The sequence below is a fragment of the Anomaloglossus baeobatrachus genome, chromosome 2 (genome assembly GCF_048569485.1).
Source record: "Anomaloglossus baeobatrachus isolate aAnoBae1 chromosome 2, aAnoBae1.hap1, whole genome shotgun sequence".
Taxonomy (NCBI): Eukaryota; Metazoa; Chordata; class Amphibia; order Anura; family Aromobatidae; genus Anomaloglossus; species Anomaloglossus baeobatrachus.
In genome coordinates this window covers 643,870,628-643,886,651 of record NC_134354.1, presented here as the reverse complement: position 1 = coordinate 643,886,651, position 16,024 = coordinate 643,870,628, and the positions used below count along the sequence as shown (strand labels likewise).

The 16,024-nt window shown below is 48.1% G+C and overlaps 1 protein-coding gene across 1 annotated transcript in view; it reads right to left on the bottom strand.

Annotated features, from left to right (window-relative positions):
- Window positions 1-15,176, bottom strand: part of SPATS2 (spermatogenesis associated serine rich 2) — a 111,758-nt gene extending 96,582 nt beyond the window's left edge. Inside the window, exon 1 of the mRNA XM_075336941.1 lies at window positions 15,067-15,176. The gene's annotated coding sequence lies outside the window, so the exon portion shown is untranslated. The remainder of the gene's footprint in view (window positions 1-15,066) is intronic.
- Window positions 15,177-16,024: the final 848 nt, after the last annotated feature.

Genomic DNA, 16,024 nt, shown 5'->3' with positions numbered 1-16,024 from the left:
AGTAGAGTAGAGAGAGGAGGGGAGAGTAGAGAGGAGGGGAGAGTAGAGAGGAGGGGAGAGTAGAGAGGAGGGGAGAGTAGAGAGGAGGGGAGAGTAGAGAGGAGGGGAGAGTAGAGAGGAGGGGAGAGTAGAGAGGAGGGGAGAGTAGAGAGGAGGGGAGAGTAGAGAGGAGGGGAGAGTAGAGAGGAGGGGAGAGTAGAGAGGAGGGGAGAGTAGAGAGGAGGGGAGAGTAGAGAGGAGGGGAGAGTAGAGAGGAGGGGAGAGTAGAGAGGAGGGGAGAGTAGAGAGGAGGGGAGAGTAGAGAGGAGGGGAGAGTAGAGAGGAGGGGAGAGTAGAGAGGAGGGGAGAGTAGAGAGGAGGGGAGAGTAGAGAGGAGGGGAGAGTAGAAGAGAGGAGGGGAGAGTAGAATAGAGGAGGGGAGAGTAGAATAGAGAGGAGGGGAGAGTAGAATAGAGAGGAGGGGAGAGTAGAATAGAGAGGAGGGGAGAGTAGAATAGAGAGGAGGGGAGAGTAGAATAGAGAGGAGGGGGGAGTAGAATAGAGAGGAGGGGAGAGAAGGAGAGTGAGAGAGACTGTGATCACGCCAGGTTGGTTTCTGGCCAAGCAGGATCCTGTCTATCAGCAGTATACCACCGTTCACATGCGTTTGCGTGCAGTTTAGTCAGGATCCAGCAATTTGCAGTATTTGGACGCAGCTCAAAAACGGTAGCGTTTTTGAAAAAAGTTAAAAAACTGCAAGTCGCTGGATCCTGACTAAACTGCACGCAAACGCATGTTGACGCGAGTCCATTGCAAATGCATTGAAATGAAAACGCATTTGCACTGGATCCGTATTTGCGCTAAAAAAACGTTCATGACGCATGTTAAAAAACGTAGTGTGAAAGCAGCCTAACTGAAATGAATAAGTGGAGAAATGGTAACTTTCAAAACAAGATCTCCTCTAGTGTACTGTTCACGAGCTACCACGGGAGATCAGGCTCACTTACCAAAGTAGTCAAGAAAGTATCTTCAAGATTACAAGCGGTGATTTCCTAAACCTTAAAAGGCCATGTACGACAGGGGTTAAATGATGATCTAATGTTACTTGATCATTACCGCTGTAAATGTTTATTACCAGTTTTGGAACGGTTCAGCGTCAGCAGTTTGTATTCACCGTCAGGCCCGGCGGAGCGCTCGTCTGATACCTGGGTGCACAGCGGCGTCTGTGCTCTCTGAAGCACCCACATAACCTCAATTCTGACAAAATCAAAGCTAATCAACTTGGATTTGTTCAGCACTGGGCTTCAATGATCGCTCAGGTGGACACAGAGCTGTCATTTCATCAAAACGAGGCCAACTGCATCCATTGTCTGTCATCCTGACTGACGGCTGAGGTTACATGTTACGCTAGTCTCTGAAGTATCACAAATTCTGTGTCAAATGTGAACATCGGCTAAGATTGAAGATAAAGGCAACGAGGAGTCAAGATAAGATCCCTACTAATAGGACAAGGCTCACCAGGACTCCGATTACACCGCTTTCTAAATTTAATACAGTAGATTTTTCTAGGTTATATAATTACCCCATAAGTATGTAACCATTTTTGGCCTTGAGGATACAAATATATAGTTAGACACATTGTATGTCGTTAACATATGTATTAAAGGGAACCTGACAGGTCCCCCATGGTCTCCCTGCCACCAGCACTTATATATTTATTACTAAATACCCTGCCTATCCAGACCTTTATACTGCCAGACACCTAAACATATTGAAAAAGAAAGGTCTTTACGAAGCCATTGTAATCATTATGCTGCTCTGAGATGGGGGAGCAAAAAACTGCTCACAAATTCCCTTTAAAGGCTTGTCAAGGCAGAAAAAACAGATTGGCAGTTGACAGTAGAGGCCTGACAACCCCTTAGGTTTGTCCCACCTTCGTTCTCCGGTGCGCACCACTCCCCTGCTTCCTGCCTGCGCGCAGCATTGGAGCAGCTTTGCACCTGAAGCATCACTGAGTGCGGGGGGACAGAAGGTGACTGGATCCATCGATGTAGCCTGCCTCAGAGCAGAGCTGCACTCCTTGCCTAGGAGACTGGCCTGTGAGATAACAGCAGTGGCCGGTAACATAGGCAACCAGAAGTAAACTCAAATTAAAAATCCCTCCATTTTTTAGAACCTAGAGGATATTTAATCAGTGAATGGTAAAGTTGCTTGTTTTTATCCGCTAATGATGAGACAACCCCTTTAAGCGATCTTGATTGCCCGTATAATACACTGCAATACGGAAGAAATGCAGTGTATGTGTATCAGACTTAATCTAACATTCTATTAAACCCAGCCTATTAGGAGAACCAACATGGCAGCTATGCAGGTCGGCGTTAGGTCACCCCCGCTGAGAACACGTCTGCAGTCCAAACAAGGTCTATGGACTCACGTTGAAAGCATGGAAACAGATGGGGAAAAAAAAGCACAAACCAAGTCCATTTGGCTCGGACAGCAGGCTATTGCTCAGTGCGGGTCCCATCTTAATCTGAAGTCTTTGGGGAATTCAGGCAACGCCAGGAGGTTTCGCACGCACTGCAGAAACACAGTTTGAACAGGGTCTTACTAAATCATGATGGATATACATGTCATGAGATGGTTAATGATGTTAACTTCTCAATTTTACAATCAGCATCAGAAGAAGTACAGCTTACGTCATCTCGGATTCAAGTTAAAGCCCTGAAGCCTTAAAGACGTTTTCCACTAAGAATGTGACTCCCTTTCTTTTATCCTAACTCTTCCTAACTAACACTTTCCTAATATACTTCTGCCATTTACTCCTCTAAGCTTATCTCTAAGAGGCTCATGAATACCTTTATTGTTGATGTAGCCTTGATCCTTCTTGTCTGGAGACCAGAATTGGACCAACTGAGCAGGGCATGTCACTGGTGGGGCTGCCTCTGTGTGTAAGGCCAGATCACACTTGACTCTCAGCCCCTGCCAGTGATGTGCCCTGCTCAGTCGGTCCAGTTCCGATCTGCAGCCAGAAGGATCAAAGCTATAACAACAACAACAACAACAACAATAAGGCTATATGCGCACGCTGCGGGTTTTTGTTTTTTTACCACAAAGATGCAGCGTTTTTATCTTGTGGTGACTACTATGAGCAGCGTTTTTGGTTTAAAAAAAAACGCAGGAGTCCTCCACCTGTCAGGCCTCTACTGAAGTGAGCCGTAGGATTAGCGCTGACGTCACCTGACTGAAGTCACCGCTGATCTCGTGCTCACTTCAGCCACAGCCTGATATGCGGTCACAAGTGGAGGACTCCAGTCAGGTGATGTGCGGTGACAGCTGAAGTCCCCTCTGATCCAGAGCGGCTCACGTCACTTGCAGCCTGACACTCACAGCGAGCGGCAGTGCTCTACGGCCGCTCTCTGTGATTGTCAGATGTAGTAGAGCTGGAATGTTGTGAGACCTCGTGTGGATTACGTCGGACCTGGAGGGGTGTTTGGTGGGTTAATAAACGGGGGAAAGAGGGGGGCTTTTTACGTTTTATTTCAAATAAAAGGATTTTTTGGGTGATTTACTTTCACTTACAGTTTGGTGATGAGGGAGTGTCTCAGACACCTGACATCACTAAGCTAGAACTTAGTGGTAGCTATGCGCTGCCATTAAGTCCTTATTACCCCGATTGCCACCTCATCAGGGCAATTCAGGATTAGCTGGGAAAAGTCCCGGGACTGTCGCATCTAATGGATGCAGCAATTCTGGGCGGCTGCTGGCTGATATTTTTAGGCTGAGGGGGGCTCCCAATAACGTGGGTCTCCCCAGCCTGAGAATACCAGCCCTCCAGCTGTGAGACTTTATCTTGGCTGGTTATCAAAATTGTGGGGACTGCACGCAGTTGTTTTTTTTTTTAAATTATTTATTTAACTTGCTGTCAGATATAGACCCGCCCACTGGCGGCTGTATTCGGGTGTAGTCAGACAGCTGTCACTCAGCGTGGGGGTGGGTCTGCCTGCAACCAATCAGCCACCGGTGAGCAGGGAAGGAGTGAATATGTTATGAGCCTAATGAGCGGCCAGCTCTGGAAGATGAAATCTGCCGCGGGAGCAGTGTGACAGCCGTGCCAGTGATCGGTGAGTATGAAGCGCTTGCTTCTACCCCTTTGTGCCCGATTCTGGTCCCCATTGACTTTATATGGGGAGCAGTATCTGGCCAAATACCAGCCCTCCCAAAACGCAGGGACAAAACGCAAAAAGAATTGACATGCTGCATCTTTGTGGACGCAGCAATGTGCGGACAGCAAAAATGATATCTCATAGACTTGCTGGGGAAGGAGATTCATGCAGTTTTCAAAACAAGAACAAGTCCAAAAAAATGTGCAAAAACGTGGCAAAAAACACAGCGTACACACGTAGCCTAAGGCTATGTGCACACGCTGCATTTTTACCGCGATTTGGTGCGTTTTGGGCTGTGTTTTTGATCTCTGCGTTTTTCCAATGCGTTGCATGGGGGGAAAAACGCAGAAAAAAGCAGGAAAAGAAAAACTAAGGCTAAGTTCACATTTCCGCTAAAATCTATCAGTCACAATCCGCTGCTCTTGTAAACAGCGGAATCCGTTTAGCGGATTCCGCTGCTCCCATAGACTTGTATGAGCAGAGGATTGTGACTGATGATGCTGCGTTGCACCCTCCGCCCGACTGATCAGTCGTGGAACGACTAACCGCCGGGTGGGGGAACGCAGCATGTAACGTTTTTTGAGCAGCGAGATCCGTCGGATTTCGCTGCGCATGCTCTCTGGCTCCCTGCACACGTCACCAGCTTTGGTTGGTTACCCGATATTTACCCTGGTTACGGTGCAAGGAGCCAGCACTAAGCGGTGTAGGCCCGTAACCAAGGTAAATATCGGGTAACCAAGGTAAACATCGGGTGCTTTGCTGTTACCCGATATTTAGGCTGGTTACGTGTGCAGGGAGGCCGACACTTCCCCGCTCGGCCCCGCCCCCTCCCGCACTCCGCACATGTATGTACACACACACACACACACACACACACACACACCTGTCCCCAGCCATGCAGACAAGCACTGACACCCTCGTCTGGCCCCGCCCCCTGCTCGGCTCCGCCCCCTCCCGCACTTTGCATGTGCACACACACACATACATGCACATACACACACTCACTCACACATACACTCACCTGTCCCCAGCCATGCAGACCGCAGCACTTCTACTGACATCCTCAGCGCCTGGCCCCGCCCCCCGCTTGGCTCCGCCCCCTCCCGCACTTTGCATGTGCACACACATACATACATACATACATGCACATACACACACTCACTCACAGATACACTCACCTGTCCCCAGCCATGCAGACCGCAGCACTTCCACTGACATCCTCAGCGCCTGGCCCCGCCCCCCGCTCGGCTCTGCCCCCGAACTCCGCCCCCCGCACACAACGGAATCCGACAAAGAATTCTGTTCTTTGTCATCCGTTGTACAGCGTTGAACAGCGCATCAGTCACATGCGTCAAGCGACGCATGTGACTGATACAAATCAACGGAAATGTGAACTTAGCCTAAGCTTAAAAAAAAAGTTGTTTGCGAACAGCAAAAATGAAAACTCCTACTTTGCTGGGGAAGCAAAGTCATGCAGTTTTGAGGCCAAAAACGCACCCGAAAAACACGCAAAAACGCACTGTGTGCACATAGCCTAAAAGGTATTTACGAGCCTCTAAGGCTATGTGCGCACGTTGCGTAAATACATGCAGTTACGCTGCGCTTTGTAGCGCAGCGTAACTGCATGCGTCCTGCGTCCCCTGCACAGTCTATGGAGATTGTGCAGGGGCCGTGCGCACGTGGCGTTTTAGAGCGCAGCGCTTCGGCTACTGCTTCCGTGCGCTTTCCCTGCAGCCCCCGCTCTGTCTATGGCAGGAGCTGCAGGCAGAGCGCATGGAATCGGCTTTTTTTTTTTCACTACGGACATTTCTGCAGCGATTTAAAGAGCACATGTGCTCTTCAGATCGCTGCAGAAATTTCTGCAGTGACTGTACGCAACGTGCGCACATAGCCTTAGAGATAAGCATACAGGAGCAGAGTGGAGAGCAGAAGTATATTAGGAAAGAGTTAGGAATAGTTAGGATAAAAGAAAGGGGATCACATTAGTGATGAATAACCTCTTTAAGGTCCCCATTAACCAGGTTTGGGCGCCTGCTCTCTCTATACGTCTCACACACATATGGTTCGTTTGCTCAAGTGTTCACTTGTTTTAATAAACCATCTCTGCCAGACAAAAGGATCAGGTTTTGAAAGGCAACATGGCAGATCCTTCTTCCCTAGAGACATGTCCTGGTGGTGTGCTGTCAGGAGGCAGCCATGTACATTAGATGGTCAGCCAGCGCCACTGACAAGACTAGGACTCTTTAGGGAAACAATTTTACAGTTTTTGGAGTTAACAGAATCTAATTTCCCAAGGAACAAAACGCACTTTACGACTACAGTCGAAATGACCCCCAGAAAAGAAGCGCACACGTGGCGGTCTCAGACACCGGCTCTCACAAGCCTTCAATGTCCATATAGCATCTATTGGGTTCTCTCTATTCAGAGGCTTTTCGAAAACCTCCAAAAACAAATTTCTATTTGCATCTGTTTCCTTAAATAGTCTGTGTGTACATGACTAATGGGTTTTCCCCATGATGGAAAATATTGACTTTACTAATATTTTTAATGTTCGGGTTTGGAAAATGATTGGGAAACAACAAAACACTGAGCATAGGAAGAGGACAGTAAATATAGAGTGTGCGGACCCATATCTTTGAGGCTAGTTTCACACTTGCGTTTGTTTCCTTCAGTCGCAATCCGCCGTTTTGGAAAACAGCGTAATCCGTTAACGGATTCCGCTGCTTCCCATAGGCTTGTATGGACAACGCATTGTGACTGATGGACCTGCGTTGCATCCGCCGGGCGGAAAGAACGCAGCATGTAGCGTTTTTCTGCGCTTCCCAGAGCGTCAAAAAAACGCAATGTGCTGGATTTCGTCATCGTCCGTCATTTTTATAATGGAAGCCTATGGTGGCGGAATCCGTCATTTGATGGATTCCTGTGACGGATCCGTCTTTACACAACTGAGCATGCTCAGTTGAGTAAATTGCTGAAAAAAAAAGCTACAACGGATTGCGTTGTTTTGCAGGATCCGTAGCATCCGTTGGGCCACTATATGCAACACATCCGTTACATCCGTCACACAACGCAATGCGACGGATGCCGCACAACGCAAGTGTGAAAGTAGCCTAAGGAAGAGTAAACGGGGGTCTCCACTATAGACAAGACTTTAGGTATTAGTAAGGAAGGACATGGCCGCCGCTCTACCAGTGAAGCAGGAGGCTCAGAAGAAATACAACTTATTTTACCACACCATAGTTTTCACATCACATACTTTTTCCTACATAGGGTCTTTAGCAAGACTTGGTTTTCAAAAAAAATTTTTTTTTTTTTAAAGCCCTTTTAAATGCTTGCAAAATAGTCAAGTAACATCTAAGAGCGGCGCAGCCTGAGAGGCAACAGGGCCAATGGAGAATCAGAGGCAACAGGGCCAATGGAAAGCCATGGGACCCGATTCATGATTTGCCATCTTTAAGCAACTTTTTTTTTCTTTTTGCTGTATTCATTGATTTTTTTTTTTGCGTCATGTTTTTCAAAATGGTGCACATTGTGAATCTGATGCAAAATCAAAACACTATTGTCTTTTTTAGTTTAAATAGTCACAAATCCTTAAATATGGCATGCTACTATTCAACTGCGACAAAATTAAAACTCTCCCAAAAACATTACCCCATCAACGGAATGGAGTATAATTAATCCCCCCCAAAAATGTGACATTTGGAAAAAGTCGCAATTAGGCTACGTTCACACAGGGCATCTTTTGCTGCGTTTTTGGTGTGCTTTTGAGGTCACAAAGATGCCCCAAAATGCCTGCATTTCCCTCTCCCAGCAAAGCCTATGAGATTTCTATTTTGCTACCCACACTGGACATCTTTTGCTCCAAGATGCAGCATGTTAATTCTTTTCGCGTTTTTTTACTGCGTTTTTTGAGCCCTCCAGTCAATAGATTTCACTTAGAAAACATATTGCACATAACGCTGTAAAAACGCGTAAAAAATGCATGCGTTTTTTTCGTGGGTGCGTTTTCAGAAAATGAGATGCACTCTCCTGATACACTCAAAATGCACATAAGAAAAGATGCCCGGTGTGAACATAGCCTAAAGCTGGTGTCACACACAGCGACAACGACGTCGCTGCTACGTCACCATTTTCTGTGACGTTGCAGCGACGTCCCGTCGCTGTGTGTGACATCCAGCAACGACCTGGCCCCTGCTGTGAGGTCGCCGGTCGTTGCTGAATGTCCAGCTTCATTTTTTGGTCGTCGCTCTCCCGCTGTGAAGCACACATCGCTGTGTGTGACAGCGAGAGAGCGACGAAATGAAGCGATCAGGAGCCGGCACTGGCAGCTGCGGTAAGCTGTAACCAGCGTAAACATCGGGTAACCAAGGGAAGACCTTTCCCTGGTTACCCGATGTTTACGCTGGTTACCAGCCTCCGCTCTTGCTGCCAGTGCCGGCTCCTGCACTGTGACATGTGGCTGCAGTATGCATCGGGTAATTAACCCGATGTATACTGTAGCAAGGAGAGCAAGGAGCCAGCGCTAAGCAGTGCGCGCGGCTCCCTGCTCTCTGCACTGTGACATGTAGCTGTAGCACACATCGGGTTAATTAACCCGATATGTGCTGCAGGAGAGCAAGGAGCCAGCGCTAAGCGCGGCTCCCTGCTCTCTGAACTGTGACATGTAGCTGCAGCACACATCGGGTTAATTAACCCGATGTGTGCTGCAGGAGAGCAAGGAGCCAGCGCTAAGCGCGGCTCCCTGCTCTCTGCACATGTAGCACAGCGACCTTATGATCGCTGCTTCTGCTGTGTTTGACAGCTAAGCAGCGATCATAACAGCGACTTACAAGGTCGCTGTTACGTCACCGAAAATGGTGACGTAACAGCGACGTCGTTGTCGCTGTCGTTTAGTGTGAACCCAGCTTTAGATGTTTGACAGGTCAACTAGATAAGCAAAGTTGCCAAGGAAAATTAGAAAAAAAAGACAGAAAACCAATTTGAAAAATGGCAAAAAAGATATAGAGAGAAAAAAAAAAGGTGCAAATACAGAAGAGGCCACTAAAAATAAGCAAGCAACTGCAGAAAACTGGAGAAACAGCAATGATGAATCTGGGTCATAGACCAGAGGTTCCACGACATTCCTCGATAAACTACGTCAAAGGCTAAGGAGCCTCAGAGCGAGGTCCCATAGACTTTGAGCAGCAGCCATTCCTAGATCACACTGTGCCCTGTTTGACCTGACACCTCTGATGAGCGGTGACGTCAGGAAGGTCCCCACTCACCACAGTCACCAGGCCTCGCGGAGCGCAGCATGAGCCAGGAGTAGCTGCTGCTCAAAGTCTATGGGGCCTCTCTCTGAGGCTCCTTAGCCTTTATTCTAGGTAATCGAGGAATGTCGTGGGAACCACTGGACTATGTTTTACCTGGGAACGTTGCTTTCTAATAAATTAGTGAACAAGGGTCTCTTGTTTTTATTTCTCTATTTGTATGTCTTTCAGGCTTCCATTTGTGGACTACGTCAGACCTGCATGGTTTTTTTTGGGGGTTTTTTTTAATAAAATGGTGAAACAGTGAAAGTGTGGCATGAGCAGTTCTGGGTGCATATTGTTAATCCCTGCCTAACTATCCATGCATCTAGCAGCATAGATAAAGAGATCTTTAGTAAATGTATTTCTAAAGATTGCTTATCATATGCTATTGAGGCGAGGGACTTACTTCCCCTGGCTAGTCGGCCCCCTTAGCATGTTAGTATGCCCCTATGGGAGTGCTAACATGCTAATGAATGCACAGCGTCAGAGGCATTGTCGTACTCACCTCCGCTGCCACCGCGCCCGACGCTGGATTTCGGCTCAGTGCGCAGGATCCCTGAACTTCCGGTCATGTGCACTATGAAGCCGAGAATGAGTGCAGGAACTAATGCCCTTGCGACTAGTCCCTGCAATCATTAGCATATCATAAAGGATCTTTAGAAATACGTTTTCTAACGATCCCTTTATCCATGCTAGTGTATACAGGGATGGTTAGGCAGGGATTAGCAATATACACCCAGAACTGCTCGTGGTTATAAGGGCATATTGCACCTGTCAGGTTCCCTTTAATTCCCTGGTGATCCTAGGAAATATTCTCTTTTGCTGGAATAGGCAGTAAAATACTGCAGACCAGAAGTTATCAAGCTGCGGCTCCACAATGGATGCACATCCCTTCGGCCCACACAGTCACAGATTTTCAGGGCGTCTCAAGAAATAGGACTCGGCAACAGCTGCAGCCGGCAGGTTGGGGGCCGCTGGTGACCATTCTCAAAGCCAGACAGATGCATTGAGGAGCCACGTCACTGGCATAACATTCAACAGTAAACACAAGCGCTAAAATCAGTAGCCATATTTGCTACCTTGGAGCTAGATCAGACAAAGGGTTATTCCCAAATCATCCCTAAATTATCCCCTATCCATATGATTGGGGGTCACTTACAGCCTTAGTCCCAACATCAAGCCCTGGCAGTTGAACACAGCACAATCAGCAAGTGATATAATACCAGTTTCCCCAAAAAATAAAACCTACCCTGAAAGTAAGCACCAGCATGATTTTTTAGAGTATGCCTGAGATATAAAGCCTACTCCGAAAATAAACCCTAGTTACAGTTCATAAAAATGTCAATATAAATAGTGTCCAGGCAGCTATACATGTAGAAAAGTAAGATCAATTGGCAATAGAATGCAGCAGGATAGAGCCCTCACCAAGGAAAGCAGACACCCCCAAAATAAACAGCACTCAAAAGATCCCACGAGTCCCAAAACAATAAGGCCGCTGGCAGCACAGCAGGAGCTGAGTGTCATGCGAGTGTCACTGCGACTGAGGTCTGATCATGCGAGCGGCCCGACACTGAGGAGGGGCAGGAGGGATTTATCTCCCCCTCTCCTCCGTCACCAACTTTTGCCATTCTCGCCCTGCACTCGTGGTACACCGGTGTAATGCAAGTGCAGTGCGATTTTTCTCTCGCCCCGTAGACTTGAATGGGTGCAAGAGAAACAGGATTGCATTGCACCCGCAGCATGCTGCGACTGTTTTCTCGGTCCAATTAGGGCTGAGAAAATTATCGCTCATGGGCGCTGGCACATAGAGTAATATTGGTCCAAGTGGAATGCGATGTTTTATCGCACTCCACTCGCTCTGATTTTCATGCCTTGTGTCTTAGGCCTAAGAGTTGGCAAGTGCCATGCTGTCCCACACATATTGGGTAGTCCCGCTAGCGCCACTCCACTCCTGAGCCCATTATATTGGAGTGTTGTGGCCGCTCCCATTCACCAGGTGGCGCCAACCGCTACACGTGGCCGCAGTGGGACGAGGAAGAGAGCAGCTGGAACGCCAAGGGACCTGACTGCACGTAACGCACCCGCGACAGGAGTGAGGCCAACAGGACACCCCGAACTGTGTGGGAGCCCAGGACTTGCCAACCATTATTGTTCTGGGTCTTTTGAGGGAGATTCCTTCTTGGAGGGTCCATCCACCATATCCTACTGTTCAGTACCAAATGTAAACAGAGGACTAAAATATCCTGAACTAGTATTATGACCCCAGACAATGAGGCCAAAAAGAAAGATAATCGCGTAGAAGACAGGAATCATGGGAAAAAAATTCTTAATGCTTTCTGCAAAAAGACGGTGGATATCCGAATGGTACCAATATGCGTGGTAACCGCAGGCAGGAGGATACAAGGGAAACGCTGAGCGCAGCATGCTCTGTGGCTGTGCTGCTGACAGGAGACGAGGCCGTGATCATCACTAGATCTGAATAAATGGGGATTTTATTTTTTGTTCAAGAATAAATAAATAGAAATTGTTGTTCATGGAAAAATAAGACATCCCCTGAAAGTAAGCCTTAGCGCATCTCTTGGAACAAAAATGAATATACAGTGCTGGACAAAAGTATTGGCACCCCTGCAATTCTGTCAGACAATACTTAGTTTCTTCTTGAAAATGATTGCAATCACAAAATCTTTGGTATTATTATTATCTTCATTTAATTTGTTCAATGAAAGAAAAAAAAAATTGTCATAAAGCCAAATTGGATATAATTCCACACCAAACAAAAAGGGGGTGGACAAAAGTATTGGCACTGTTTGAAAAATCCTGTGATGCTTCTGTAATTTGTGTAATTAACAGCCCCTGTAATTTACCTGTGGCACCTAACAGCTGTAGGCAATAACTAAATCACACTTGCAGCCAGTTGACACGGATTAAAGTTGACTCAACCTCTGTCCTGTGTCCTTGTGTGTACCACATTGAGCATGGAGAAAAGAAAGAAGAAGACCAAAGAACTGTCTGAGGACTTGAGAATCCAAATTGTGAGGAAGCATGAGCAATATCAAGGCTACAAGTCCATCTCCAAAGACCTGAAATTTCCTGTGTCTACGGTGCGCAGTGTCATCAAGAAGTTTAAAGCCCATGGCACTGTGGCTAACCTCCCTACATGTGGAAGGAAAAGAAAAATAGACGAGAGATTTCAACGCAAGATTGTGCGGATGGTGGATAAAGAACCTCGACTAACATCCAAACAAGTTCAAGCTGCCCTGCAGTCCGAGGGTACAACAGTGTCAACCCATACTATCCGTCGGCGTCTGAATGAAAAGGGACTGTATGGTAGGATACCCAGGAAGACCCCACTTCTTACCCCGAGACAAAGAAGCCAGGCTGGAGTTTGCCAAAACTTACCTGAGGAAGCCTAAAATGTTTTGGAAGAATGTTCTCTGGTCAGATGAGACAAAAGTAGAGCTTTTAGGGAAAAGCCATCAACATAGAGTTTACAGGGAAAAAAAAAGAAGCATTCAAAGAAAAGAACACAGTCCCTACAGTCAAACATGGCGGAGGTTCTCTGATGTTTTGGGGTTGCTTTGCTGCCTCTGGCACTGGACTGCTTGACCGTGTGCATGGCATTATGAAGTTTGAAGACTACCAACAAATTTTGCAGCATAATATAGGGCCCAGTGTGAAAAAGCTGGGTCTTTCCTCAGAGGTCATGGGTCTTCCAGCAGGACAATGACCCAAAACACTTCAAAAAGCACTAGAAAATGGTTTGAGAGAAAGCACTGGAGACTACTAAAGTGGCCAGCAATGAGTCCAGACCTGAATTTCATAGAACACCTGTGGAGAGATCTCAAAATGGCAGTTTAGAGAAGGAAACCTTCAAATCTCAGGGACCTGGAGCAGTTTGCCAAAGAAGAATGGTCTAAAATTCCAGGAGAGCATTGTAAGAAACTCATTGATGGTTACCGGAAGCGGTTGTTCGCAGTTATTTTGGCTAAAGGTTGTGCAACCAAGTATTAGGCTGAGGGTGCCAATACTTTTGTCTGGCCCATTTTTGGAGTTTTGTGTGAAATGATCAATGATTTGATTTGTTTCATTCTCTTTTGTGTTTTTTCATTGCAAGCAAAATAAATGAAGATAATAATACCAAAGAATTTGCGATTGCAATCATTTTCAAGAAGAAACTGAGTATTCTCTGACAGAATTGCAGGGGTGCCAATACTTTTGGCCAGCACTGTAACACCCTGTCTTATTTTTGAGGAAACACAAGTATTGCATAGGGAGTGATAAAGTGGTTTTAACCCTATGAAGCCCCCAATAAGATAAGACCAGGCCATGATGGCTGACCATGTGATGTATACGGGGGACTCCTCTGATAAATGTTGGTGGGGACAGAAGAATTGTGCCTTTTTGTGTTCAGGGGATATAAACTCCTGCAGGCAAAGTCTAGCAGTAATATCTCCCCTCCCCCCATTGAGATCACATGAATATATAGCCAAGCTGAGCGCTCATGCGTATGGGGGTCTTGTGTGAGAAAGCCATTGGCTCGCTCTCTTGTGTATGGGCAGTTACAGACCCACACAGGGGTCTATGCCAAATGAGGACACAGGACTGACGAAAATCCTTATACAGCAACTGTGTAGTTGTGTGCTGGATTCCATTAAAGGAAACCTAAGATCAGACACATCCCTTTAAAGGGGTCGTCCTCATTCAACAAACGGCTCGCACGGTCATTATGTGTGAAAAACAAACTGAGCTTTACTTACCCTTCCGGGATCCAGTGTGGTTTATCTGCAAGTGATTGGCTGAAGCGGTAATGACACGACAACAGTGCTGCAGCCAATCAATGAGCTCTGGACCGCCCACTGGACTCCCCAGAAGCCTGGGACCACCCACTGGACTTCTAGAAAGGCCGGAACCGCCCACTGGACTCCTTGACCGCCCGCTGGACTCCTTGACCGCCCAGGACCGCCCACTGGACTCCTTGACCGCCCGGGACAACCCACTGGACTCCTTGACCGCCCGGGACCGCCCACTGGACTCCTTGACTGCCCGGGACCGCCCACTGGACTCCACAGAAGCCCGGGACCGCCCACTGGACTCCACAGAAGCCCGGGACCGCCCACTGGACTCCACAGAAGCCCGGGACCGCCCACTGGACTCCACAGAAGCCCGGGACCGCCCACTGGATACTTCAGATGCACCATTTTATAAATGTATGACCCTTACACCGCGATGGCCAGTCATTACCCCCTGCCCCGGTACACTGCGGAGTCAGCACTATAGCAGATGCCAGGCTCCCTCATGTGGAGGGCACATACACAGGGCACAGCAGCGGTGACGTGCAGGATGCCGGCACACCATACAGCCCTGCTGCCCGGTAATGTGCCCTGTCCTGACACAACACTGCCCCCCACAGGAGCCGGCAGGTGCGCCCCTCCCGCCCGCAGCATCCCCGGCCTCTCCAGCAGCCCCACACGGCGGGGTACGCTGTGGCCCCGGTCACACAGGCATGCGGCCCTGCTACCCGAGCGCACGGATCAGGCCACAGCTCAGCACACAATTGAAGCCCCGTGATTAACAGCGGAGCCGCCAGCACGGGCTGAACAAGCCGCAGCCCGCACCGTCCTGTGCACACATACCGTTTTACGCCTGCCGGACACTGCTGCACCGACGGAAGAAAACGAGACTCCGGTGCCGGGTCCTGTAAGCGGCCGAGCTGGAGGATTCTCTCACTAGGGGGAGCCATGGGCGGGGCCCGAGCACTGAGTGGGTGGGGAATAGAGAATCAGCCAATGAGAGGGCCGCATTCCGATACGCGCAAGGGAGGCGTGGTCAACAGGCGAACAAAAAAATAATCGTAGTCCCACGGGCAAATTTGAAAGAGAAGATGGGATTGGACCTTGTGTCCGGAAATGTCCGAAGCTTCCCGAGTGACGCCGAAGGGACAGGAGTGCAATGGGAACTAACTAGAGGAACGGGAAGAGTTGTCAGAGGATGAAAGGAGGCGGCGAGCAGCCAGCAGCCTGTCACTGCCGTGCTGTCACCACCAGACCCGGGCAGCCATGGCCCACTAGGTCCTACTTTGTATATGTGGAGGCGGCAGTGTACATGGAAATCAAGGACCCCCCGGCAGGACTTCTAATGCCCCCTCCCAAAAAAAAGAATAATTCAATCTGTCAGCCGGTTTTTACTGTCATCTGAGAGCAGCATGATGTGAGCAAAGAGATCCTGAATCCAATGATGTATCACTTAGATTACTGGGAGCTGACACAGCGCTGAGAGAGCTTCCCACCCACACCACTCTCTATAGGGATTGTACATTGACAGTGAGGTGTCAGAGGAGGGGGCGAACCGGACTGCCCTGCACGTTACATAATAGTCCCAGCAATGATAAGGGTCCTGCTGCTTAAACAAACAGCAAATAACAAGTGGACCATGTCAAGACAGGCATCCTTGATTTCAATGTTGTAACCCTTGCAGGATTCTGTCTTCAAATTACATAGCAAAATCCTGCTGACCGATTCCCTGTAAATTGCAGCTGGCTCCCATACGAGCATATCTCACAAGTTCACAGCCCTTATAAAGAAATGTATCCTC